We start from the raw sequence: 15,000 nt of genomic DNA, 5'->3' as shown, positions 1-15,000 counted from the left end.
AATAATAATAATAATAATAATAATAATAATTCTTTATTTCCAATATTTCCATTGGATATTAAAAAAAAATACAAAACTACAATTAGTAATATCACCTTACAAACAGTTAAAATATTTGATATTTTAGACATATAAAAGTTTAAGAATCAAACAAATCGACTAAAACTTCAGTAATGAATAAAATTCATCCATCATAAAAGAGGGTATACATAGGAAGGTGACGGGGCATTTCTGTCGTGTGCACGAATGGGTGGTGGCAGCGTAAGTGGGCTGGTTGTCTTTGGAGTGGCCCGTGCCAAATAATGCCCCAGGGGTATTTTGAGACTCGCTATGCACACATGACCGAGCAATCGTGACCTCCTTCCCTCCTCTTATACCATTTCTCGGTGTGTTTTTATAGTTCATAGAGGAAATAAACATTTAAATGTTGTAGTAGCTTGGCCGGGGCACCAGCCCCCCGTTGAGATACTACCGCTAAAGAGTTATGGGGCCCTTGGGTGGCCAGACAGTATTACATTGGATCCTTCTCTCTGGTTACGGTTCATTTCATATAGGAAATAAATATTTTAATGTTGTAGTAGCTTGGCCAGGGCACCAGCCACCCGTTGAGATACTACCGCTAGAGAGTTATGGGGTCCTTGGGTGGCCAGGCAGTATTACATTGGATCCTTCTCCCTGGTTACGGTTCATTTTCCCTTTGCCTACACATACACAGAATAGTCTGGTTTATTCTTTACAGATTCTCCTCTGTCCTCATACACCTGACACCACTGCTGCAATTACCAAATAATTCTTCTTCTCCCAAGGGGTTAACTACTGCACTGTAATTGTTCAGTGGCCACTTTCCTCTTGGTAAGGGTAGAAGAGGCTCTTTAGCTATAGTAAGCAGCTTTTCTAGGAAAAGAACACTCCAAAATCAAACCATTGTTCTCTAGTCTTGGGTAGCGCCACAGCCTCTGTACCATGGTCTTCTACTGTCTTGGGTTAGAGTTCTCTTGCTTGAGGCTCCACTTGGGCACACTATTCTATAAAATTTCTCTTCCTATTGTTTTGTTCAAGTTTTTATAGTATATTTTTATTTTCATTTTAATATTGGTACTGTACTTTAAATATTTTAGCTTTCTTTGTTTCCTTTCCTCACTGAGCTACTTTCCCTGTTGGAGTCCCTGGGCTTATAGTATCCTGCTTTTCCAACTAAGGTTGTAGCTTAGCAAGTAATAATACCATGTAATACTAATAATAATACTGTTCTTGAAATACTTTATTTTTCCTTGTTTCCTTTCCTCACTGGGCTATTTTTCCCGTTGGGGCTCCTCGGCTTATAACATCCTGCTTTTCTAACTAGGGTTGTAGCTTAGCAAGTAAAAATAATAATAATAATGATTACTTTAAAATTCTATTTTACGTATAAAGGAAAAATAATCATTACCAAATATTATTCATAGCCTCATGTGCAATTACCATTTAAAGAAATGGTGACTTTACTATTCCAAATTGCGTATAAGGGATAAAATACTCATTACCAAATTATATTCTTAGCCCTATATGCAATTATGACCCTAAAAACACAATTATCTAAGAATCTCGGCTCCTAAATATTAAAAATAAGAGCATTATTTTAACCCCAGTCCTCTGTCCAAATAGACCCGGAATAGAACTATGATAGAACCTATAGTCCACTTCTTTTAGCGACGCAGATTTGCACCGACTCGCAGCGATGCCCTCTTAGTTCGGAAAAGTTTCCTGGTCGCTGATTGGTTAGAATTATCTTGTCCAACCAATCAGCGACCAGGAAACTTTTCCGAGCTAAAAGGGCACCGCTGTGAGTCGGTGCAAATATGCATCGCTAAAAGAAGTGGACTATAGGTGAGTCAAGCCCGAAACACTAGACTGTAAATATGCTTATTAGTATAGGTTGCTTCGGTCCCTATACAAGTTGCTTTCTGTAGATATGTTCATTGGTTTGGCTCGTTCCAATTTTCATTTCTCATTTAAGAGCCAAGAGAAAATTAAAAAAAAATGCCCAAGAGAAATTATCTTAAAACAAATATGAGAATTGATATAGGTAAACATTTCCAATGTTTCTAGATAAGAATTATTAAATTCGTTTTATTAAAATACTGTAGGCAAATATTAATATTCTAGAGGTCACACAGAAGGAAATAATCAGGTGTTCTGATATTGCATCTTGCAATTACTAATACGTCAATACACTTGGGGGCAGATTCATGAAGACTCTACTGTACGTCTGTTAACATAAACAATAAATAATATATTGAGTGGTTAGTCGACGGTACCGGGTCATGATTAGGGTGGCGAATAGCTTAAGGTTAACAACCTCATCCTATAAATATGCTGGTTGCGTCCTTGCCTGGTAATCCCCAGATTCAGGTTCGAATCCCGCTCAAGCTCGTTAGTTCCTTTGGTCGCTGAAACCTCACCATCTATGTGAGCTAAGGCTGGTTGGTTTGGGGAGCCTACATGTCTATCAGCTGAGTCATCAGCAGCCATTGACTAGACCTCCTTGGTCCTAACTTGGGTGAAGAGGGGGCTTGGGTGCTGATCATATGTATATATGGTCAATCTCTACGGCATTGTACTACTTGATAGGCCAATGTCACTGCCCCTGGCCTCTGCTATTCATGATCGGCCTTTAAAAATATCACTGGAAATTGGATGGTTAACATCCTCTAGGGTCTGTACCAACCGTGTGTCACACGATCGTACATAAATTATTTTGTATATATTATGCTTGTATTTGCGCTCTTCCCTCGCACTAAAAAGAACCTGAATAATCATGTCTCCGGTTTTCCTCTGTAACATTGTCTGTCTCTCGACCATGTATTTTCCTGTTGCCTTGAAGTTTTGTATATAAAGGAGAGTGTTCCTTAATAAAGTACTCAGTTGATTGCATCCTGCCTTTGAGTTCACAACCGTCTCTCGGCCCGTCACAGGTCGTATACTACAAGAGCAAAAACGCTGTTTGGATCCACGTGCTCTGCAAAACGCTAAGCAAGCACTTACTCTTAAGAAACGGGCATTAAAGGTAGTGGAAGCTCTTGCTGACATAAGAGCTTATGGGAAATTGTTCGACAGGATCTTTTGGCAAAACTCTAAATTGAAGTGTTATCACTATGGAAAATTAAACTTCCCTTCCCGGAGGCTGTTGAGATGCAGTTAAAATATTTCTCTAATAGAAAAAATATTTCTTGAAGCGCACGGGTAAAGGAAACCTTAAACACCATAAAATGTTTTCTGAAAGTACAAATTATAGGGTTTAAAATATTAAGATAAAACCGACCAGATGAATGTAAATATAGTGCATAAAAATATTGACAAAAATTAGAGTAAGGTGTACGTCGAATAGCAATAAAAAAATTGATAAACCGCATCAAAGGCTTAGATGTGGTATGAGTGAAGGGCGAGTTTGAATGATTTAAGATCGGGGTTAAGGGTCCACCAGGAAATGATGAAACGAGAGACTATGGTTCCAATTCGATCAGTCCTCTATGCCGTCGGTGTGGAAGTTTGGGAAGACCTTAAGGGGGGGGGGGGGGATATATAGGAAGGTGCAATGGGTGGTCGTGTGTGAACCTTCAAGGGGTGAAAAGGAAAGACACAAAGGTGAATATTAGGAACGTCAAATTTATTATTAACCTCTGAACAAGACTGCTTTTCATCGTATTACTTAAGCATAAAAAACGTGCCTTCTAATATGCAATATAGTATAGTATAGTCTAGATAGATAGATATATAGATAGATAGATAGATAGATAGATAAATAAATAAATAAATAAATAGATAGATAGATAGATAGCTATGTGCGTGCGCAACTGTCTCGAAATTATTCATGAGGTACCAAACATACATAAACAGTATCTCTCCCATTTCGCAAACCTTCTGTCATGCTCTATCGGGGCTAGGTCATAGCTCTGAAGGAATAGAGGAAAATTGAAACTTTGCCATTCCTTTCAATATCTTCCGCTTACAGGATGAATGCAAAGTCCTTCAGAGTTGTTGTTTGTGGATGTTGGGCTACACATATACTACATATCATTTGGTGGTAGTTGCATAAAACAGACATAAAGCGCAAGATCCATATACGTGTATGCATGTATATACACACACATATATATATACTGTATATACTGTATGTATGTATATATACAGTATATACATACAAATATATATATACATATATACAGTATATACACACAAATATATATATATATATATATATATATATATATACAGTATATACACACAATATATATATATATATATATATATATAATTATATATATAAATATATATATATATATATATATATATATATATATATATATATATATATATATATAAAACAGCATATATACATACATATATGTGTATATAATATATTTATACACACAAAAACACACACACACACGCATATATATATATATATATATATATATATATATATATATATATATATATATATATATATACACACATATATATATTACCACGAGATTACATAACCCAGTTAGTGTCGATGCCCGTGCCAAGATTCTCCCTCCCAAGCTAGGTTACCTACATCAGACGCCTTAGAATAGGTAATAAAACAAAGGAGAAGAAAAAAAAAAACAAAAAAACAAATAACCAGAATAGACGAACTGGTAGAGATGTCTGAAACACGACGATAATTATTAATGAGAACAGACACCTTAACAATAACAAGGGGAAATTCTAAAAAAAAAAATAAAGATTTCTTTAGAATTTGAGAAATATTAAATTGATTATGTTTACCGAAGTGAAAATAGCCGAGAGAGAAAAGAAATAGGAATTACATTTCATAAAAATGTGTTATTCATTTGTGCCATTTATAAATATGGAGGTAAAGTAAAAAAGTGAAAAAGGGAAAATTCTAAAAAAATAAAGATTTCTTTAGAATTTGAGAAATATTAAATTGATTATGTTTACCGAAGTGAAAATAGCCGAAAGAGAATAGAAAATGGGAATTACATTACATAAAAATGTGTTATTCATTTGTGCCATTTACAAATATGGAGGTAAAGTAAAAGGTGAAAATAAAGCAGAGAATAGAAAATGGGAATTAAATTTCATAGAAAATGTGTTATTCATTTATGCCACAATATGGAGGTAAAGTAAAAGGTGAAAATAAAGTAAAAGACTGAAAAGTGAGGTTAGGTAGGGGGCAAATGGGACGCTTCAAAGGCCCTCTAGTAATAGCCTACCTACAGTGCGTCACATGAGTTACTTTGATGGCACTACCCCCAGCTGTTGGATAGCGCAGTTATAAAAAGTGAGGGGGAAAACAGAGTGGAAAACAGAAAGTTAAATATTAACAATACTCTTGGTGGGGGGAAGTATTTCTCCTGCATGGAAAGCGAGAGAGAGAGAGAGAGAGAGAGAGAGAGAGAGAGAGAGAGAGAGAGAGAGAGAGAGAGAGAGAGAGAGAATTTTAAAAAAATTTAAGCATGCTTTAAGTTCATCAGGGTTGGAGAGAGAGAGAGAGAGAGAGAGAGAGAGAGAGAGAGAGAGAGAGAGAGAGAGAGAGAGAGAGAGAGATCAGAATAAAATACTGTTTGAAAAGTAGTCCAGACCCTCACGGATAGAAAGGGTCACATGTAGAATTGTTGAACGCTAAAGATGTAAGAAATGCAAATGTGAATTGTGCAAGAGTGGAAGAGGACAGTGAAATCAAGATGCTGGAGAACTTACTGACACCAAGATTTTATTGTATTATAAGTAAGACACTGCGGTACAATGATAAACGTATGCGTTACCGAACCCGTTGTGTAAGGAATGTTTCAAGAAAGTAGATCACCGGGTTCAGACCATATCTGAGGAAGCAATTTGGAGGAAAATTTCTTGAATGGGGCATACTGTAGTTTCAAAATAACGGGTGAAAGGTCTAAATGATCCTTTGCATAAGTGTGAAAGTGATAAAGGTTGCTGTTCGAATAACATTACTGGGTACACCTTAGAATTTGTATTGTAGAATTCTATCTCATTTCTCTTCTTTTTTTTTTTTTTAAGTTTTATAGTTTATATATAAAAGATTTGTTTTAATGCTGTTACTCCATTGAAACATTTCATTTTAATGGTTAATCACTTCCCTTTTTTATTTATTTCCTTATTTCCTTTCCTCACTGGGCTATTTTCCCTGTTGGAGCCCTTGGCCTTATAGCGTATTGCTTTCCCAACTAGGGTTGTAGCTTAGCAAGTAATATTAATACTAATACTTAGGTTATGACAGAAGAACAAGGTGGTTTTATTAAAAGCGGATATTTAAGAGCAAATTGAAAAAGCAGTCTGGTTTATACGGAACTAGAAAACATTTATGATACAATTGACAGCGAAGCAATAGGGATGTAAGTACCGAAGGCTTTTTGAAAAGGATAAAAGTTTCAATGCTGAAAATGAACCCTTTTTTCCAATATGCAAATAATAACGTTCACTGGTTTAATTTAAAGTGAAAAGTCATAGAAATTACATTATATGCAAGTGAAAAGATCTTGGATATGAAATGTGTCATGAATGGTGTATGAAATAATTAACGATTGCAAAAGATACCGTACTTATCGGTGTTCTAAAGAGAAACTGCAGAAACTCAAGAAAGTGTTTGAGAAGAAGAGTTGTGAGCAAATGAAACATTAAGGTTAAGTGGGTGAGTGTAATTCAAGACTATGCAGTATTTGCCGTTACTAAAGATAGCTGTAAAACAGAAATGGACTTATAAAGGTATCTAGAAGCAAATATAACGGATGATAGAAGGATGAGGGAAGAACCGAGTCACAAAATAGGTAACGTAGGATATCAGGGAGCAGGTAAAGGTTTGAGAAGAGGCTTGGAGTGTTTATTCATACACTTTCATACGTTTATACGTACATATGTATACATAACTATTTATATGTATACACACACACAAACACACACACACACACACATATATATATATATATATATATATATATATATATATATATATATATATATATATGCGTGTGTGTGTGTGTGTGTGTGCAATCAATATAACCATTATACACATTATATATATATATATATATATATATATATATATATATATATATATATATATATATATATATATATATATATTCACACCATCATCATCATCTACGCATATTGACGCAAAGGGCCTCGGTTCCATTTCACTAGCCGTCTCTATATTTAGCTTTTAAATAAAGACTACTAAATTTATCATCTCCTACTTTACGCTTCATAGTCCTCAGCCATGCAGGCCTGGGTCTCCCAACTCTTCTAGGTCCTTGTGGAGCCCAGTTGAAAGTTTGGTGAACTAATTATTATTATTATTATTATTATTATTATTATTATTATTAGCCAAGCTACAATCCTAGTTGGAAAAGCAAGATGCTATAAGCCCAAGGGCTCCAATAGGGAAAAATAGCCCAGTGAGTAAAGGAAATAAAGGAAATAAGGAAATAAATAAATGATGAGAATAAATTAACAATAAATCATTCTAAAAACAGTAACAACGTCAAAACAGATATTAGTCAAATAAATTGTTGGGTCACACAGTATGATATTATCTTTACAATAACATTTACAAGAGGAAACTTTTGAAATAGCTTTATGGGTATTATATATTCAAGAAATATGGAATATAACTAAAGGGGTTTATTTATTTTTGCTTACTTCAAAAGATCTATTATATACTTGAAAACCGATAGAGCAACTATTCACATGAAGTACAGTGTTAGAAGACCAAATAGTTAACTATCAGACAGCTAGGTATCAAAACAGACAAAATGAATCAAGTAAATGTGTAAGAGAAATTATATCTCCTAATCAAGTAAATGTATAAGAGAAATTATATCTCCTAATCAAGTAAATGTATAAGAGAAATTACATCTCCTAATCAAGTAAATGTATAAGAGAAATTACATCTCCTAATCAAGTAAATGTATAAGAGAAATTATATCTCTTAATCAAGTAAATGTATAAGAGAAATTACATCTCCTAATCAAGTAAATGTATAAGAGAAATTATATCTCCTAATCAAGTAAATGTATAAGAGAAATTATATCTCCTTAGCCAAACTTATGAAATACCAGAATAACTATGAGTAAACACCAAGCTCCGTCTATCTCTTTTCATTTATCTCAACGACAAGTCGAACTAGCGGCAATAAGTAAGACGTAGTGTAAAACAGAAACGTCTAGAACGTGGAAGATATCAGGAACTGTATCAAAGTGTCAAATGTATCTTTTGGCTCCTTCAAACGCAATCCACACGCTGCCTCACCCACATCACCCCCCCCCCCCACCTCACCCCACCCACCGAAACCTCAACGCTTGGCACAGGAGCACTCCCGGTATATGGGCGTCTGAAATGACGTTATGCTAACCCTAGATGGGGTACAAAATACAGGACACTTATGAGGTTGCTGTGTTTGTCAGTGGGGGGTTCGAGTCCCGCTCAGACTCGTTAGTGCCATTAGTGTCTGCAAACTTACCATCCTTGTGAGCTGAGGTTGGGGGGTTTGGGGGAGCCTATAGGTCTATCTGCCGAGTCATCAGCAGCCACTGCCTGGCCCTCCCTGCTCCTAGCTTGGGTGGAGAGGAGGCTTGGGCGCTGATCATAAAACATATGGTCAGTCTCTAGGGCACTGTCCTGATTGCTAGGGCAATGTCACTGTACCTTGCCTCTGCCATTCATGAGCGACCTTTAAAACCTTTAAACCTTTAATGTAATGAATTTATTCCTTATGTGATAAGTAGAAAACGCTGTCAGGTTCACGAATATAAAAGGAGAAACACCAGTTATAGAAATTCAATAAGTTTTACCTTTGAGGGGTGAACATTTGAGGCAAAAACTATATAACTGATAATGATTCCTCTTGTAAGGCCATATAATTCCATATAATTGAATTTCAAATCAGTAATGTTCCAGAAGACCGCGAAGAAATCGATGAAAATGACGCATAAAGCCAAGAGTTTTGGCAAAGAGCAAAATCTTATAAGGAATATATGATTAGAAACAAGCCAAGTGAAACTGAGGGAAAACCCAACATTTGCGCTATGAGGTAAAATTTAGAAGAGGTTGAACAGGAATAAGAAAAGAAAGAAAGCAAGAAGGAAGGTCAAGTAGAAGGATGTAAAGCAAGTGCAAATAGGGGCATAAGAAAAGCTGTAAAGACCCTTAAGGAAGGCCCAAAGTAAGACGCATTATTATCATTATTATCATTAAATGCTAAGCTACAACCCTAATTAGAAAAGCAGGATGCTATAAGCCCAGGGGCCCCAACAAGGAAAATAGCCCAGTGAGGAAAGGAAACACGGAAAAATAAAATAATTTAAGAATAGTAACAAGCATTAAAATAAATATTTCCTATATAACTATAAAAACTTTAACAAAACAAGAGGAAGAGAAACTAGATAGAACAGTGTGCCCGAGTGTACCCTCAAGCAAGAGAACTCTAACCCAAAAAGAAAGAAAGCAAGAAGGAAGGTCAAGTAGAAGGATATAAAGCAAGTACAAATAGGGGCATAAGAAACGCTGCGAAGACCCTTAAGGAAGGCCCAAAGTACGACGTATGAGCACTGATAACTACCCCCCCCCCCCCCAGCCAAAGGTGTTTGGATGTCTGGAGTATGTATTAAACCTACAGATTTGACAGGACCAAGTTCCATGAGGAAACTGGCAATCACTCATAATGACATGGCAATTATTCATTTATGATGATGTCAAAATTAAGTCTTCATGCAATTTGAGGGGAATCAAAACAAGTTCAAACATTCTTATTGCAATACATTGAAATACATTTTCCGCAATAGGCTGGGGCATGAGTAGTATTCGAAACCTCAAATAGAAGGCGTTCTACTGAAAGATCTTAAAAGCTCATATAAATAAAATTATACCTCGTATGATCATAAACTGCATTTATTTACCGTATAGTCAAATCTAACCAAAAGGTTATGTTTCTCAAAAACATATTGTTCTCACTTGACGTGTGGGACTAATAAACGCTACTAAATACTAATTGTCTAATTTCTTAATGGACTTCTCAGCCATGATATGAATATATAAAAAAAAAAAAAAAAAAAAAAAAACTAATGGATATTTTCTCGTTTTCAGCCAATTACCGAGGTCACTTAAATCTTGTATCCCATTCAACTATTTAGCTTAGGCGCACAAAATTAAAACTACAGATGTTGTTGTCAAAGACTTGTGGTCTTCAGTCACTGATCTGTTGATAATTCCCGATATGTGTAATAAGTTTTTTGCTTATGCAAAAAAGTCACTTGATCTATAAATCATGATCTTTGATATAAATTACATACATAAGCTTCAGGCTGTACGATGCGTATTGTAAAATATTTCTTTATATCCTTCTATGTACAGTATGTATGTACGTGTATGTATGTAAAATATATACACATATGTACAGACGTGTATATGTATATGTATAAATACTGAATATATATATATATATATATATATATATATATATAGAGAGAGAGAGAGAGAGAGAGAGAGAGAGAGAGAGAGAGAGAGAGAGAGAGAGAGATAATGCACACACACACACACATATATATATATATATATATATATATATATATATATATATATATATACATAAATGTATATACGTACTGTATGTATATGTGTACAGGTATGTGTGTATTGAGATAGTTACGTACGGATATTACTGGAATATTGAACGGAAAACAGTTAACTGGACTTTTCTTTTTTTCACTTGCTAGACACACACACATACATACATATATATATATATATATATATATATATATATATATATATATATATATATATACACTATATATAAATTATAAATATACAATGGACGTACAGGTACGTTTCACAAAACTAATCCCTTTAACCCCATGGACGTACCGATACGTCCTTGCAAAAAACTATTTACATTTTTTGCATATTTGTGATAATTTTATGAGAAACTTCAGGCATTTTCCAAAAGAATGAGACCAACCTGACCTCTCTATGACGAAAATTAAGGCTGTTAGAGCATTTAAAAAAAAAAATATATTGCAAAATGTGCTTGAAAAAGAAAGTGGCTGGGGGTTAAGGATTATTATTATTATTATTATTATTATTATTATTATTATTATTATTATTATTATTATTATTATTATTATTATTATTATTATCCAAGCTACAAACATAGTTGGAAAAGCAGGGTGCTATAAACCCAAGGGCCCCAATAGGGAAAAATAACCCAGTGAGGAAAGGAAATAAATAAATGAAGAGAACAAATTAACAATAAATCATTTGGAAAGTTCCAAATAAGGGTTAGTTATCTGACAGAAGAATAACTCTGAATGTCCTCCTTTTCCTTCTCTGACACTTTTCATTGACATGAGCATTTCCCTGAACATCAATCGCCCTCTCTATCTCTCTCTCTCTCTTTCCTCTCGTGCATTAACAGATGCAGAAAGAATTTGATTTGACCTCCACTCAGTCCTTCTCTCGCGAGGAATGTGTCGGCATTTATTAATAGTAAGATAGTTTCCCCTCCATTCCTTCTTTCAAAAGGTATTTTTTATTTACTGACAAGAAAATCTTCTCTCATTCTACATATATCGACATTCGCACAGAATAGAATTGTTTATCACACTCTTGTCTGTCTCTCTGTCTTTCTTTTAAACGTGTGTAGTTATAGACAGTAATATTTTATGGATGTGCCCCATTCTCTCTATCTCTCTCTCTCTCTCTCTCTCTCTCTCTCTCTCTCTCTCTCTCTCTCTCTCTCTCTCTCTCTCTCTCTCTCTCTCTCTCCTTATAATACATATTTACTGACAAGTTTGCTGAAAAAACTTCCTACACGAATAAAATATGATGACAAAACATTCTACCCTTTATAATCGTTATTTCAAATGAATAATTTGATGCATGAGTCTTTCGTATTTGATGATCAAAAGATTGTATTTCAAGAACTATATTCCAGTAAATGTAATAATAGAGTCATTGAAAATAAATATGTCAACATACACGCAAGTCTCTTAATGATACAGTATCTCACCATTTCTTGTGTTAAAAACACGACCACCCAATTCAAAAAGGATAATAACAAGAAAACAACGACAAAAACGAGCAATACTGATCATACAAATAACAATAACAAACGATGCATTTCAAGAATCTACTGAATGACTATCCATTGAATATTAGTAGGTAGTAGGGCACCAGCCACCCGTTGAGATACTAACGCTAAAGAGTTATGGGGTCCTTTGACTGGTCAGACAGTACTCAGTGAATCCTTTTCTCTGGTTACGGTTCTTTCCCTTTGCCTACACATACGCCGAATAGTCTGGCCTATTCTTTACAGATTTTCCTCTATTCTCATACACTTGACAACACTGAGATTACCAAATAATTCTTCTTCACCCAAGGGGTTAACTACTGCACCGTAATTGGTCAGTGGCTACTGTCCTCTTGGTAAGGGTAGAAGAGACTCTTTAGCTATGGTAAGCAGTTCTTCTAGGAGAAGGACATTCCAAAATCAAACCATTGTTGTCTAGTCTTGTGTAGTGCCATAGCCTCTGTACCATGGTCTTCCACTGTCTTGAATTAGTTTTCTTGTTTGAGGGTACACTCAGGCACACTATTCTATCTAATTTCTCTTCCTTTTGTTTTGTTAAAGTTTTTATAGTTTATATAGGAAATATTCTTTTTTTTTTTAATGTTGTTACTGTTCTTAAAACATTTCATTTTTCCATGTTTCCTTTCCTCACTGGGCTATTTTCCCTGTTGGGGCCCCTGGGCTTATAGCATCCTGCTTTTCCAACTAGGGTTGTAGCTTAGCAAATAATAATAATAATAATAATAATAACCATCGTCTTCATTTTCTTAAAAGGCAGTTAGTTTTGACGTGTGGCCTCTTGCAAAGGGATACAAGACTTTGAGGAGCATCAATTACTATGATATTATTATTATGATCATGTAGGATATCACAGCAAATCAGATTTCCAAAAAACTCCGCAAAATGGTAAACACTTTCTCATTACATTTAAACAAATTAAATATAAGAAAATACTGGAGAAGCACTCTGAGTGCAGACATCCGCCACGGCAGCTTATTTCTCGAAATCAGCTTGCCTTTCCCAGACTCAATTTAGACCGTAGGCGTATTTGAAGACTGAGTGACAACCATGGGCGACCATGGAGTTAAGGTTAGGGTTAATTCGGTCAACCCTTTGCTCGACCTTCACATTGACCTTTGACCTAGGACTTTCAAAATTGAATCACTTACACGTTTCAACATGATGATTAATTGTGGCCAGGAAGTTGTTCACAAAGAAACAAACGGACAAATGGACAATCAGACAAGCAGGGGTGAAAACATAACCTCCTCCCAACTTCGTTGACGGAGGTAAATCTGCGAGTCACAATAATGAGTCGTTCTTTCAACCCGAACTTTTTATGGCCATGATAGAATTAGCAAAACTAGATATTTTCTTTTCCCTTCTCAAACCAATGCTCTGGTGTCATACGGCCTTTCCTCATTTGACCAAAGTAAATACTGTATCATTCAGTATGGTTAATAGGGAAGTCATTCACATTGTACAGATTCACTTTTCATTTTATAACGGACTCTTCTTCTTTCCCACCGTTATCCCTGTGGCCTGATTGGTAACGTCTCTGCCTTCTGTTTGCCAGTCGGAGGTTCGAGTCCCGCTCAGACTCGTTAGTGCCATTAGTGTATGCAACCTTACCATCCTTGTGAGCTAAGATTGGGGGGTTTGGGGGAGCCTATAGGTCTATTTTCTGAGTCATCAGCAGCCACTGCCTGGCCCTCCCTGGTCCTAGCTTGGGTGGAGAGGAGGCTTGGGCGCTGATCATATATGGTCATTTTCTAGGGCATTGTCCTGATTGCTAGGGCAATGTCACTGTCCCTTGCCTCTGCCATTCATGAGCGACCTTTAAACCTTTAAGGGGTCGGTTGCCTAATGCGCCCTCTCCAATGCCTTCTATCAAAGGCCTCCTCTTCCACCAAACCTCTTCTCTCCATATCATCCTTCACCTGATCTCGCCATCTAATTCTCTGCCTCCCTCCCTATCCCCCTACCCCAACTCCTCATTACTATCGGTATGCAAAGGTAATAATAATGTTCTTACTGAACAATATTTTCCCAATAATATAACACTTAAAAAGGTGGACTTTGCGGACCCTGGATATTTGAGGTCCCTGTTGGAGCCCTTGGGCTTATAGCATTCTGCTTTTTTAACTAGAGTTGTAGATAAACAAGTAATAATAATAATAATAATAATAATAATAATAATAACATATTATGAGTTTATACTGTAACTCAATTGCAAATATTGTGGGTCTAAGATTATAATTACGTGAATAGTAGATATAATGAACTGATAAATGCAAAAAACGGATTTAAAATATCTTGCAAAATGAAAGGGTGTTATTATCGACATTTGAATGTTGTCAATTTTCAAAAATGATTTCCCCCATTTTTTATTTTTTAACTATGCAATAAATGTCTCTCCCATTAGTAAGATTGCAATCAATATTGCAAGTAAATTTAGACATACTTTAAGTCTGTAAGCATAATTAGTAGCATGAAGTCATACAAATTTGGCTACCTGGTAAATTTAGAAATAAACATGAGGGTTTTAACAGGATCAAGTCGTAGCATAAGCAAAAAATAAACATTCTTGACTGTTAATGTGCATGAAACATTCATACTCTAACGAGAGAGAGAGAGAGAGAGAGAGAGAGAGAGAGAGAGAGAGAGAGAGAGAGAGAGAGAGAGAGAGAGAGCCTTAATCTTTTTTTTTTTTTTTTGCCTTATTTTTTGTTTGGGTTCCCCCAGGTCCCTCAGTGTGGGGCACCTCGTCTATCCACCAGAGAGTTGCTAATGCATCCTCCGGTGTATTTTACATCTTCCAGTCTTGGATGGTCTGGGATGCATCTTAGGTATTTATCGAGCTTATTCTTAAACACATCTACGCTCAC

General features: G+C 35.5%; 1 protein-coding gene across 5 annotated transcripts in view; it reads left to right on the top strand.

Moving 5' to 3' along the window:
- Window positions 1–15,000, top strand: part of LOC137644135 (PDZ and LIM domain protein 3-like) — a 202,187-nt gene that overhangs the window by 134,268 nt on the left and 52,919 nt on the right. The window lies entirely within an intron of this gene.

The sequence above is a fragment of the Palaemon carinicauda genome, chromosome 7 (genome assembly GCF_036898095.1).
Source record: "Palaemon carinicauda isolate YSFRI2023 chromosome 7, ASM3689809v2, whole genome shotgun sequence".
Taxonomy (NCBI): domain Eukaryota; kingdom Metazoa; phylum Arthropoda; class Malacostraca; order Decapoda; family Palaemonidae; genus Palaemon; species Palaemon carinicauda.
Note: the sequence above shows the minus strand (reverse complement) of the source record. Positions and strands in the feature narration are given on the sequence as shown.